We start from the raw sequence: 15179 nt of genomic DNA on the forward strand, positions 1-15179 counted from the left end.
GCTACCAGAACTACCTCATGTGGGATTCTCCTTCTTTCCTCCTAAATATATGTTACTTTGGTCACTTTGGTCAGGACAAGACCCTGTGAGGAGCAATAGTTATGTTTATATATAGTTTGTATTTCCTGAGAACAAGAATAAGAAAAGAATTCTTCCTACTATTTATTTATTTAAAAAATTATACCTAAATTTTCCAGGCAATGAAAGCAACGGTAACGTATTAGGATTGGCAACTGAAAAAAAGACGACTACTTTGGGAATTACAGTGGACTCTTTCCCAGCTCAGCCACATTCTGGGCTCTCCATAAAGACTTTCTATTGATTTTCTTGGGAATTAGTTTAGTCTCTAGCTGGCTCATTTCTTTAACGTAAAGATTAAAAAGTATGCCTGAATAAGATACGAAGATCAAGTGGTCATTTTCTTAACTAGGGCTATCAAGCATTTTCAGTAAGGTGTCTATCTTTGTTGCAAATTTCAGAGTTGAGTAGTTAGAAGTCACTATCTGAGTCAGTTCTTGAGTCAAACTATAAATAAATCTTGCCAAACCTCAACAAGGTTCCAGCTGCGTAGGCTGAAATATATCTGACCAAATTTAGGTATCTATGATGGAATTCAGCACTTAATTTCATGTGTCTCCAATGTTGATATCTATATTGAAAGTAATCATTATGGACTCCTGTTCTTGTCAGTAGATATCTGATCAGGGTAATTTTAGGCCATTCAGCTGCTCGTGTAGATGTCTGCTTTAGGGTGAGTCAAATCATGCCCTCTGTTCCACCAACTAGAAAGGTAATTAAAGGTGGTTGACCAGTGTTGGAAGTGTTAAAAGATACCTGCCTTGTAAATACCCCCATTTAATCAGATGAAACTCATTGCTGCACTACGGCTCCCAGGTTCCCTCTGCAGCCAGTGGAGAGAAACAGACACTTTTAAGAGGCAATTCATTACATTCTGAAGTGGACATTTAAAGTAGGTCAGATGGATCAGGCTTTAAAATTACCTATTTCTCTTGGTTGACTGCGGAGGAGCCTAAGGAAACTGGCTCAGTTGCAAGCACCTACAGTTTAGATGTCTAAAGCCGAAGGAAATCTCTTTTCTGAGGAAGTGGCACTAGGGCAGCTGAGCAGTTTCTCATTGTGAAGACTGCATGGAGCTGCCCTTCATAGCCAGTGCTGGTCTTCTGCTCCTTGCTAAGGCAATCTCAGCCTTGTCACTCAGCAGACCTCACTAAAACTGAGTGAGCCGAGTTCAGGGATGATGTGCAAATTAAAGTATTTCAAGAGACAAAACCCTACTGATTTTTCCCATCACCTCAGTAGAGATTTGAGCTATCTAACCTGATTAGGCCTTGCTTTGAGTGGAAGGTTGGACTCTATGACCTCCAACGGTCCCTTCCAATCTGTATTATTCTGTGATTCTAGTCGACCATCAACTGTGCAAGCCTGAAAATTTTGCTTTTTCTGAAGTACCTTTTATAGAAAGGATTGCAGTTGACCACCACAACTTTTCCATCAGCTTTATTGAGTTAAGCAGATCAAAAATATCACTCTTTTCTTTCTCTTGAACATAAGAGATGGTTTACTAAAGCACAAATTATTATTCTTTACTTTAAAGAGTGATGCTTGTTTTCTTTCCGGTTGCATCTCTGTGACTAAATATATGTCTATGCATCTGAAAGGTTATGTGCAACATTTATAGGGCAAAAATAGTTTCTGATTACTCATTTTCAGTTCAGGATAATTTTGCTCACACGTGAGAGAAAACAGGATGCAGCAGCAAATTACTTAGACTAGTTGCATAGCCCAGTCAGACATGAAAAATATTTGCCACCTTTACAATGATGCCTTCAATACCCAGGGATGCTCTTGTTTAGTTTGAGACATCCCCCAAGATCTCAGGTGTACCAGCCAGACCAATGTCGCATCTTATATAATCATAGTCAATGTAAGAACATTTTCTATATATATCATTCTCCCTCTCACGTAACTGCCTTGGTATTGCTAGGATAAGGAAAAAAACAATCTTCCTGTATAGAAAGTTCACAGTTACACACCCAGTGCCCAGGGGAGACTCACAGGTAGGTCGCTGGCCATACATCATTCTTGTTGTTCTTTACAGAGTGGGTAAGGGGCGATCCTTCAATAGCATTTATAACATATATCCACACGTTCTCTGCTATGCAAGACTGGTGAATCCATCCACAAAAGAGGTAAGACTCAGGTTTTTCCTCCGATGTCATGTGCAGAGCCAAATGGGAGCCTTCCAGCTGATTCCCACCTCACAAGTTCTAAGCTGTCTTTACTTGGCTGAGGAACATGGGTCTGGAAGTCACCTCCAGCCTATCAGCTGTCACGGATCTCTTCAGCTATGACATTTTGTGGTTGCATGACAGCGGGCATGCTGTTGCCATGGTCTCGGTGGGTGTATATATGAGGGCAATCCAGGGAACGTGGGTCTTGCACCTGTAAATTCTGCCACTGAGGGAAAAAAAATCACATACTTACGCTTTTGTGTGCCTTCAGTTTTCTTCCTCATTTTTTAAAACATGAAAAGGAAAAGGGGGAAAGGTTGGAAAAGTTGATAGCTTAATGTTCGGTTCTGATCTTAAGATCTGTTATTTTCTGGTTCAGTCAGAACTGTATGAAAACTCAGATTCATTCTCACATTTTCTACAATATTCAGTTAATGCATAATTTAATTTTTCAATATACCATAGAAAATCTTTTACATTTCACTGCCATGTTTTGTTACCACCATAATATTATTTAATATGATTTATCTTATTACGGTAAGAATTAGTTTTTGGTCAAGATATGCTACAAAAGCAGCCTAATCTGAGACATCTGTTTTGCTCCAGCACTCATATTTTTTATATACTCAGTTGCACTTTACAATACCAAAAGTCTGAAATCTGCAAAGTTTCTTCTCATAACTTAAAAAAAAAAATAACTTACTGCTAGAACTCAAAAAAAGGGGGAGGAGGCCAGAGTGGGAGGAGTGGGAGGAAAACTGACCTTGAGAATTAAAAATATCAATCTGATTGAAAACAGGCTTCAGAAGTGTCTAGGAACCCCCTTCTTCCCCCCCCCCCTCCTTTTTTGCATGTGTGTGTGGGATCGCATAAGTTGAGTTCAAGAAAGCAAAGTGAAAAAGAAAAAGCCCCTTTCCCTTCCTATGGAGTGAGCTCCTGACTTTGTTGTACACTTTAACAGACGACCATCTCTGTTCGATTGGGCTTGTCATCACTGAACCTCCAGATTAGCTGGAAACACATCCCTGTGTTTTGACTGGAGCCAGATTGATTCCTCTGCACTTGAAAAGACTGTGTTTCACTTCCTGGCACCGCTGGACAGGTTGCAAATCATAAGCACAGTAATTAGTGAGCCTGTTTCTGGATTTTAAGCATGCTGGGAAGAGGGGTCAAGCACAGTGGGAGAGGGAGAGAACGAGGGGCAGGGAGGAGAGGGTAAAGACCAAAAGGATTTTGAGCAGAAAGCGTGACTGCTATCTGCCACTGAGTGAGCGTTAGGTTTAATGTCACAGTATTATTACAGCGTGTTCGCTGTGCTGCTATGAAGCGCGGCTCTATTTTCACTCCTTTCAGGCCTGGGGAAAAGCAACAGGTTTTTTGAGGGACTGACCACATCTGTTCCCGCAGGGCTGCTGACAGCAATATAGTCTATTTAGATTCTACCCGTTACCTAAACATACTGAGGGAAAGACTTTTTTTGTGTCTCCTGGCCTTTGCAGTGAGAGGCAAAAAAAAAAAAAAAGCTTCCTCGCTCTCTCTGCATCTCTGGCAATAGGAAATCATGCTCCATCTCGCGGTGCTTCTTATTTCGATTACGATTATATGGGTTCAGACCACACTGGCAAGAGCGGGCCTTTCTACTCTAATTACCACGTGCGTACACTGCTCTCCATTCAGTACCTAATTAAGAGCACTTTGTTCAGTGTCACTCCTCCAGCCTTTCCCCACTATCTGCCACAAGCCCAGGGAAGCCCCCTTATTTCTTATTGTCATTCACCTTGATGCTTCACACCCCAGATTTGTCCAGGCTCCAGAAAGACTAATAGCACTCCCCAGAGACACAATTCTTTGTGGAGACCAGTGGTGGCTATTTAACCCTTTTGTCCCCTCTTTTCCCTTATTTAAAATATATATATATATCCTTACCTCGGAGAAGGATAACTGATCACAGAAGAGGCTTTTAGCTCATGGACGATGCTCTTGGGTTTTGTTTTTCCCCATGAACAAATAAGTTTTTATTTTAAAGAGAAGGAGCACTGGAAGGTTACTGAATGACTCCATGGGTAGTCAGTGTCTATTTACACTAGCAACCCACATCCAGCCTGCAAGGCTTATGAACTGAACTGTAGACCAGAGAACACTATGTAAACTCCCCTGTTCCTCAATAATATTGGTGACTAAAAACCAGCCCTTTCCCCATATGCAAAAGTTCTTTTCAGGAGGATTTTTAACCTTCTCTTCCAAGCTAGCATCATGTCTGCAGTAGAAGACAAAAAGCAGTCACACAGGACCACTTACAGGGCTACAGAACAGCGTCGGAGATTCCTGAAAGATTGTTATTACCGTATTTCACAGCACTTCATATCACGGTGACCTAGAAGCTCACATATTCACCTTTGACCCAGGCATGATAAGCAGCATAGACAACATTCCTGTGATAGTTAAGGTGGAAGAATTATGACAGTGTATGGAGAGCAAAAGAAGGGGTGGCCCCACCGTGATTTAGGATTTGTAAGCTCCTTATGATGAGAAGAATTCACAATGAAAGATGTTTTATCATCAGGAGCTAAATCTTCCTGACAGTGCCAGCTTTGTGCAGTGGCGGAATGGGCTTCCTCAAGAATAAAACCAGCAGGATGCGTTCCCTTGGGATCCTGGTACTGGGGAAGAAAATCAATGGTTAGCACGAGAGCTCTTAATTTACACGCCCGCCAAGGGACAGCAGCTGAAAGATTAAGATGATCTAAATGCCAAGTTGCCTTTGTTTAACTAAAAATACGATGTGCCATGATTTAGTTACATCAGGACGATGTATTTGGTGGGGATTCTTGACTAGTGCCAGTGGGGTAAGCTAATGCACTGAAGCCTGATTTCAAATAGTGGAAGAACTTGCTCATAAATAGAGTAGTACCAGGGTAATTAAACTGATGCATCACACACCTTTACAAATCCGTGGAGCACTGTTGGGATCCAGCCCCCTTATATAAGCAACTGTGTTGTCCCTACCTCTCAGGCTTCAAGGAAACATATATTTGAAAAGCAATTGCCTATATTCCCTGTGAAGTCTCCAAGCAGGTGCCTTTGAAAGCCCTCAGAGGAAGAAGTTAGCCTACCTCAGGGCACCTCCCTTTCATCAGACAAGACCTCCCTGCAGGAGATGAGCGTGTGGAGTTACAGGTCTGAACTATCAAGTAAACCGTCACCATAGCGTGCAGCAATTCTCCTCCCTTATGAGTAAGCATAGAAAATACTTAACAGTTTTCCCCTTCCGTTCATTTATGAAATGTGCAAAACAATCTCTGCTCCTGTGAAAGACGCACCGTCTTCTCTTAAGAAAGCTCTTAAGGAAACCATATTTTCCTTAATATACTCCACTGTGACACTAGAAATCAGTGGGCAATAGAAATATCGATGCCTCAACTTCTCACACTACAAAATTAGTGGAATATTTTGTGTTTGAGGTTTGGCTCCTGGTTCTGGCTCTGCAGGCAAGGGGAAAGCAGAGGGTGTTATTATACCGTGACTTTAACAAAATCTTTGACCCAGTCTCCCTGTACATCCTTAAAGCCAAATTGCTGAGATATGGTCTGGATAAATGTACTATAATGAGAATGGAAAATTAGCTGGGCCATCAGGCTTATAAAGTGGAGATGAGTGGTATGAAGTCCTGCTGGTGGTCAATTGCCAGGGACATCCCATAGAGGTCAATACCGTGGACAGTACTGTTAAACTGGATAATGGGATGGGGTGTGCTCTCAGCAAGTTTGTGGACCATACTAGATTGTGGGGAGTGGCTGAAATGCAGGAGAGCGGGGCTGCAAATCAGAGGGAGTTCAGCAGGCTGGAGAAGCGGGCTGACAGAAACCTCTTGAACTTCAGCAAGGTAAATGCAGAGTCCCGCCTGTGGCATGGCTAACCCCGTGCAACAGGACAGGCTGCAGAGAAAGCAGCTCCGCGTAAGAGGGCCCGGGGGAGAGGCTGAATGGGGTCAGCAGCATGCCCTGGCGGCAAAGGGGGCCAGCTGCATACTGAGCTGTGCTAGCAACAGCGTTGTCAGCAGGGTGAGGGAGGCGCTTCATCTCCTCTATTTGGCTCTCGTGAGACTGCATCCGGAGCATGGTATCCAGTTTGGGGGTCCCCTGCACATGAAAGAGATGGCATACTGGCGCAAGTCCAGGTGAGAGCACCAAAGCTGTTAGGGGGCTGGACCACATGATGTACAAGGAGAGGCTGAGGGAGCTAGGTCTCTTCATCCTTGAGGATGAGGAGGTGAAAGAGGATCTAATCACCATCTACAACTACCTAAGGGAGGGTGCAGAGGAGATGGAGCCAGACTCTTCTCCGACTTGCACAATGGAAGCATGAGAGGTAACAGAGACGAGCTGGAATATGAGAAATTCTGGCTAGATACGAGGAAAAAATATTTTATCACTTAAATATTTAGAGTTAAATAGTGGAACAGAAACTCGAAGATGCTGTGGAATCTCCATCCTTACAGATGTTCAAAACTTGACTGGTCACAGCTTTGAGCAATGTGACCTAGCAGAGCCTGCTTTGAGCAGGAGATGGAACTGGTTGACCCTCAGAGGTCCCTTCCAACCTGAGCTGTGCTGTGATTTTGTTAAAAGGTGACCTTTCAACTGATAAGAAGGTCCTGAGTGGACAACCTCTTCCCCCATCGAGACCGCTAGCTCTCATTTTACCTATTTAGGCAGTTGCTGCCTGAACAACTTCTGCCCTTTCAGAATATACAACATTAAAGTAATTATCCCCCAGGTACTATGTGACTAGAAGTAGTAACAATTAATGTGGATAAAGGTTGTTGAGTCATAGGCAAGGCTTTCTCTGTAAGTGCAATGTATAACATGTTATGAGTATCTGCATTTTACCAGGAAACAGACAGGGTGGTAACACACATTGCACTGGAATTTAAGCAGGCCATAAGTATAAATACACCTGTGACAATTTCCTGTCATGAGCGTAAGGCCTTATTGCCTTCAAAATACTATGCATAACACTGGGTGTCAAGAATGGCTACAGTTGGCAGGTTAACACCTAAGTTTTCTGTGTTTTGTATGGTAAACCAGTCTTGAGAAACTACATATTAAACTTCTCTGGGTTCAGCACCTTCCCCTGTTCAGTCCCCAAAGCCCTGTGGGTGCTTCCCCCTTCCCATTCCACCTGCACCCCAAAATCAGGATCCCTTGTGCTGGACAAAGACATGGACCCTCAGCAGAATGGCCACAAGCAGGCTTACTCGGCTGGGTTTGCTTACCTTAATTATGGCTGTCTTGAACTTCACCCTAATCTGATGAATCTGATTCATTTACCTGTACTTCATCCTAACGAACTGGAGGAAATGGTCTACCCTGCTTCCTGGATGTTTGATTGTAACCCAGCAAATAAATACTTCAGTTCATGTCACTTAAAAACATTTAAAATAAAACCTAAGGATACCTGTCACATCAGTAGGTCCATGATGGCGTAGTATCTGGCGTTACAGTGCCCTGGAAACAGGCATGTCCATCAAAGACAGGCAACAGTTTTCTACACAGCTTAAGCTCCACTCTTGTCTTTTTTTGTTGCCAGAGCCTGTTTCAAATACCTCTGCAGGACACAGGCTTTATTGGGTAGGTAATATATTGGTTAAGAGACATTCTTGTGGAAGACCTCGATTTCACTGTGCAAAATTAGGCTGCAAGAGACCTCAGGAGCACACGAGCTTTCTGCCATCTTCTAGGTCACTTCTGCTACGCCCGGCGCTAGCAGTGCTCCAGTGGGCAAGCAGAGGAGGACACAGCACAGTTAAAGGAACAGCATTTAGTGTTATGGCATAGCCTGTTGGAGGTCGAGTACATCCGTGTCAAGGGAGAGACAGACATTTCTGGAGATATTTAACGCATCCAAGGGCTGATTTTCTCACAAATTGTCCGTGCAGACAGATGCTTTTTGAATAAAAGACAGCAGAAGCACTGGGTAGCGCAAAGACAAACTGGATGGTGAAGGAAAGGGGGGAGCTTTAGTAGCACATAGAGCTACATACAGCAGTGTACTCCTAAAGGAGTGATAGGATGTATGGACTATTGAGATCTTTTATTTGTTTAATTCTACTATTAGAATTCAAGGACTCCACACAGGAATGGTGCTTACTGGTGTATCTAGAAAGTGCCACTGTATTTCAGGCCACACTGATGAGCAGAAAATAGTAACTTCAAACATATCAGGTAAAATAAGAATTTATATTCTAGCAGGACTCTGGAAAGCAGAATTTCCATTATGTGTGTAGTTCTAACACTGTAAAATTTTTTTTCCTGTTCTGAATCACACTAAAAATTGTAAAATTGAAATGAATCAGACATCAAAAAATATTTTAGTTGGAATCACAAAATAATCCCTTTTCGATGAGGTAAAATACTATGTTTACCTTCAGTATTGTACTCTTATATAGAAATAGATACATAGATATATATAAATATACACACAAATAATATGCCATTAAATTCTAGAACATTCTCATTTTTAAGCAGTCAAAACTTGTTTAGGAAAAAAATCAAAGGAAAATATTTGTATGTTTTTCAAATGAAATGCTTTACCTGACTGCAACAATTTCTTTCAATTAATGCCTTTTACCTTTCCCAGCTCAATATGTTGTGGACTTTCAGCTAACCCATGGAATATGTTTTTCACTTTTTATGAAATTGTGTTTTCCAGGGGACACTCACTATTCAGTCAAGAAATTGACTGAGAGCTGAAAAACTAGGTGGCAGGAATACGGTCATGAAAAGGGTGAAATCATGAAAGCTGAGCATCTGTATTTTTATTGGAATGGAGGCCTTTTCTACGCAACTTAGCCCTATTCACTTGGGTAGACTCCTAGAGATACATATGGGATCCTCTTTTTTAGGGGTCTAGAGTTTCAGGTGCACAGTGCCTTCCTGGATTGGACTCGGAGGATCAGGTTCATTGCTTGTACATGTGCAAGCCTGATGGTGTGTTTGTGCAGCTGGGGTCCCGCTCACCTCCCCAGCCAGGCACCACGACCACTTTTTTCACTGATGTCAACAACTCTTTCCATTGACTTCACCAGGACTTAGAGGGAGCCAGAAGTTTAGTTCATCCACAGCGTCAAAGTTTCTTATATCCAAAAGTATACACAAACAGCTCACAGACTTGTGAAAATGTGTCTGTATCTATTCAAGGCACGCCTGTCAGTTCTCAGGATGAATACACACTTTTATTCATTGATTATTTAATTATCCTTAGATTGTTTTTACTTTATTAACACATTAACTTTGACAGGGACATTATTGCATAAATAATTGCATAATTAAAATATTCACATTATTTAAACCCACTGAAAAAAGACTGAGCTAGGAACTGATCATTTGCTATAATTTCCCTATTAAATTGCTGGAAAGTGTTTTTTTTTTTTTTTTTTAAGTAAGTTGACATAATGTTATTATAAAGATGGACCTGAGCCATAGACCTTAGCTATCAGAGCAGATCTGAATCCCATCATCTGTAAAGTCTGAGGTTTTGGGTGCTACTTTTTTAATTCAAGCCACAGCAGATCTATTTAAATGCAAGATTGTATATTAATCCGAACTTTTTCCAAGGTCAGGACAGAGAGAAGAAATGTTGTGATACAATAACTCATTCTGATAGCTAGAAAAGTCTAGATAAGGTTTTCAGCTGTGAAGTAGCCTTTAAATGAACGTATATTTTTAAGTGCCAGTAAATTTAGTCAATAGCTCGATACAGAATCTGAAAAATAAGATTTCTATTGAGTCACAGAACAAGTGCAAGACTGACAACCAGTTCAAGCTACTCCACACAGATCTGCCCGTATGTCAGTTTTGAGGCCTATTCTAGTTCCCACGAAAGCAGCAGCAACACTCTCACTCAAGTCTTCTTTAGCAGCATCAGACTCGCTAGAGGAAAGCAGTATAAGATTTACTGAAAAATCAGCCATTGATTTCTTTACCAGCCTGGCAGCGGAAGAAGTAGCCTCATAAACTGCAGACGCTCATCAGAAACATTTGGCCATCCTACAGATATTGAACAGCCATCTGGTGTCAACGGCATTGCTGCGTCAGTGACTTGGAATAAAGTGTGTATCTGCACCAATCCAGACGCCATTCTCATTCTTTCGACCTGTGAGCCGTACATAAAATGTACATATAGAAATGCCAGCCTTAAGTGCCCCTCACAAAAGAGCTTTAACAATACTCTGCCTCAGTACCCACCACTTACTTACATTTATGACTTGGGCAAGAAAATGGATAACTTGATGGTCCGAATAGCTGATAAAACAACACAAGAGCAAAAGACTGAGAAGCGTGGGCAAACCTAACTATCCTTCATCAGAGACAGTGAAATGAGGTTTTGTTAATATTGCAGTTTGGAGGGGTTCTCTTCATCAGTTTTAAAAATATGGTATAACAGTCAATCAGAAACACAGTTAATCAGCTTTCAACAAGTTATGTCATGAACTGAAAAATTAAATTAAGCTAAAATAACCCAAAATGACCTGTGTCAGTTCCCTGCTCACCTGCATTAAATCACTTGTACACCCAAGAGCATGCAAGATCACAGCAGTATAGAAAATAGAGTTGGCAGGAGCCTGGAGAATTTGTCCTGTCCAGTGTTTCTCAGTCTGTAGAATATGGACTGCTGAGTATCTGGAAGGTGTCAGAATGGAGCCTGTAAAGTGACTGCAAAAATTCTTGTAAAAGCAAGCATGAGTGCAGTCCCAGGAACATAAGAAAGGAAAACCAGAAAAAGTAATGGCGGAATGTTCAGTGTTTAACTCCCTTTTCTAATTTTGTTGCAAGTAAAGACTATTGGAGCAATGCTGCACAAGATGATCCTTGGATTTCATTTTATTTTTTCAAAAAGATTAATTGACCTAGATTTAGGGTCAATAATGGGGAAATATTGATCTAGCCTATCCTCAAATCCAAATTTCCTAATTACACGATCCCACCCAGAACTACTCTTTCTCCCTTCATGCACAATCCCAGAATGCTTCTGGTAATTCCTTATATTAGTACTTATGAAGGGATTTTCAGAATAAAGTTACATCTTTCTTTTATGATTCTTGCATCAAAACCTATACTCCCTTGAGCAAAAGCCACTGCCTGTTTTTTCTGTCATGGTCCTTTAGCCTTTACAAAAAATAGCAGGCGTGAAAATCATGATCCTCCACTTCAGGCTCACCGAAACAACATGATTACTCTCGTGTATGAAATAGAAGCTACCAAATACAGCAACGGATTTACAGAACAGAATTAATACTTCTTGTTTTTCTCCCAAACTCATAATATCCACTGAAAGTCAGGTACTGTACACATAAGCATAAAACATACACAAAGTAAAGTCTGCAACCAGTATTGTTGCTCACTCCGTGATGGGAAGACACATTCTCTTTGCATTTCTGCTGCCTTCCAAAATGCCTTTGAAAGCAGAGATACAAATCTAAAATAATTAGAGGTTTTCCTGGCAAAATGATGTTTTAAATAAGTAATTAGATGCTAGTGAGGAGACATCACTTCACAGCTAGTAAATCAATGGCCTTTGATTCAGTCTTCACTGAGGAAGGTCACGGTATGTTAAAGAACAGTAAGTATGAGTACCTAATAAAAGCCGCTGATGCCTCGTTGGTTGATTTGGCAGCTGTAGAAACACAGTGACCTTGCAGCAGAAGGTGAGAGCATGAGCTCGCACCACCACAAAGACTTAGCCATAGGTAGGCTTATTCACATGAATCTTTTATTGTTGACTTAACAGCATTACTCATAGGAGCAGCGTTATTCATGTGCCTAGGAAGTTCGGAACCACATTTTTTTTACACTAGCTTACATCTTCAGCCAACAGCTTGCTCCTTGGTGTGCAATACTTCCAGTCTTGCTTTTGTTTTTTTTTCTAAAATGCACAGATGTATCAGTATTAATTTGAAAAACACCCTGTACAAGAGCCAAATTTAAACGGACACGTCACTACCAACCAACAGGGCCATGAGTGTGTTAGCAGGTAAACACATTGCTAGCCTTAATCAAGATAGGAAGTTCTCTAGTGAGGAAAGTCATTGGCCTCCATACGTGTCTGCAAAATGCTGAACTGAGAGAGACTACATTTATGGCCACGTCTGTACTGATACATTCCCTGTGACGGGAGCGCTCAATAATTTCTTATGTTTAAGGACTTGCTTTTTGATGACGTCAGATTGCTCCTGGGGTAAGAAGCAACTGGAAAGCCATCATAACCCGGTAGCCAGTGGCTGCTACAGTTCCTTTCCAAGGAAAGTTCACCGTGATGGTATCTTCTACAATTAGTCTATTAGGAGCTCAGTTGAAAAGGTGGTGAAATTCTTGGGGAAATTGATGTTGATTTTCCTTGATTCTGGAACAGGCTGTTAAAATGCCTTAGTGCTCAGAATAAGACTGCCAAATGACTTACCTCCAGTGGGTGCCATTAAAACAGAACAAATACTGCTTGTTACCAAGAGCCAGCACAAATCTTCTCATTGAATTTAATAGGCTGCAGATCAAAACCTTTCTGCAGTGTTTTCCATTTTAGGTACAAGAAGACATCGCACGCACAATTTTGGCTTGAGAGGTGTGGAGGATCTCTTCCTTCCCACCAATACCAAAAAAACAATGAAACACTCCTCTCCTCTTTCATCTCAAGAAGAAAAGTATGTGGCACAGCAGGGAAAGTCATGCTACCAGAGCTAGTATTTCTCCTGGCATAAAGCAATGTGATTCTCTTAGCTTCAACGAACTGATGAAAGTTTACAGCAAGTTCTGATATTTCAGGCTACCTAACTGAAATAGCTACTGCATCAAACAAATAAAAAAAATCTATAATGAATATATTAAGAACAAATCCTTGTGCTGATGGACACATTTCTGTAATCCTTACTCTATTTTCCATACAGATAGGCACGTTGTGTAAGTTATTATTTTCCCCATGATGTCTTGTGCATAGAAAATGTAAAGCTCAGGCATTAATAATAATCATAAAAGCAACAAACCCAACAATAATAATAATTATGGAACCAATTCGACATGATGGCAGCAATAACTGGTTTTGAAACCCTGTGAGTGTAAAAGTCTTGTTTGTTTTATGAGCCTGCACACAGTGCTAGTCTTAAAAATAAGAAATGTTCTTTCCAGCTCAGATTTCATAAAGAAAAAAAATTACATCTTTAATTAAGATTTATGATGTTCAATAGGACTCAGCAAGGATAGAAAAACTGCTTCGGAGTGTAAAAAATAACAGTTAAAAATGGGGAAATATGATTAAGTGTCTTTAATTCCTACTGCTTCCTTTACGGGGCTTCCGATGGCCTCAGGCAGAAATAGGCACTTATTGTCTTTAAAATGGCATTATTCTTGGCATAAAATGTTTATGGATCAAGATGAAACTCGTTTTGAGAAATAATAACACTGGCATGAGTTGAAAGGACCTTGCCTTTGGAGGAGAAAAAAAATTAAACATATATTTAGTTTAATGGAAAAATGTGCTTAAAGAGAAACACTTAAACAAAAGAGAGAATTTCATGATGAAAAATATAGTTTAGACATATAATACTTATGAGACCAGAGTGATTTGCATCTCTATAATGTGAAGTTAAATTTAAATCTCAGTTCAGCCTTAAAGTGGAGATAACAACGACCCTTAAAAGGAGAATAAGACTTTGCAAGGAACACCATTAACTATTTCTAGGCAACTGTGTTGCCTGAGGCAATGAAGAGCTTGGAAAGGTGAAATCCCTCGAGGGCTCACGCTCCTAAGCACTAGGCAGGAGTTACCTACTTCTGCAGATGAAAATGCACAAAACAGCGGTTTCTCAGTATTACGGACAACTAAACCCTCGATTGATTCTTTGCAACCACGGTCTCAAAGGTATTGAAAGCTACAGCCGAAAACAGGCTGAAAATACAGTATTGCATACATGACCCCTTCTTTAAACTCTTCACGCATCCCAGACACATGAGCAAATTCTAGGCATAGACCAACTTGACCATAGGTGGTTGTGTTGCCCTGATAGAAACCCATGTGAACCCACACACCAGCACCTTTGTCAAAGTTTGGAGCTACATCAAGCATTAATAACTCAGGCCTACAGCTCAGCTTTTTCTCTTGGGAAGGATAAAGAGTGACAAGAACTAGCACTTTTGCTGGTCTCTTCAGCCATCAGCATTTAGTATCATGAGGAACCCCATTCACTTAAATGTGATTGTTCACCCAGCTGCATGCTGAAATATTTGAACCTAAAACCTTGATTGAAGCACGACTAGCATCAGCCAGAAAACATGTTTCAACAAGAAGAAACCAAGAGGGCTGAGGAAGCGCTAACCAATTCCCTTTGATCTTGTTGAATCTTTGAACTGTAAGGGGTATTAAGATACCCTGTAATGTTTTACCTGGTTTCAGAAACTTAGTTAAACATTTTGCAGTTGGGTAAGATGGCAACCTTGCCGCAAATGGTTTTTCAGATTCAGTTATGGCTGTAATATAGATGGAGCCTCAGGGAAATGCAGAAAAATAAAATAGCAGCAAGCAGCATATTCTCTCCCATCTGGCGAAAGTGTGTTCCATTAAAAAGTGTTTCATGCAAGTAGTTAACATCTAACTTCATTGAAATGACACCATAAAATGCTAAGGAATAGACTACATTCTTTTATCGCCTCTTTTCCTAACCAATAAAGGTGAAATACACTGGATGCTCAATTACTTCCTCCGGAAAAAAAGAGACAGCCTGAACATTATTTTGTATCCTAAGAGTAAGACCCAGAAAAAGGGAGTCCAATTCCCTGTGTAGATGTCTCAAAGCCTTCAAAGCCTCAGCTGAGACCTTGGTTAGGTTTACGTAGATCACGTGTAAAGTCATCAAGACCCAACACCGTTCAGCACTACTCT

This window comes from Struthio camelus, chromosome Z (assembly GCF_040807025.1).
Source record: "Struthio camelus isolate bStrCam1 chromosome Z, bStrCam1.hap1, whole genome shotgun sequence".
Classification (NCBI taxonomy): domain Eukaryota; kingdom Metazoa; phylum Chordata; class Aves; order Struthioniformes; family Struthionidae; genus Struthio; species Struthio camelus.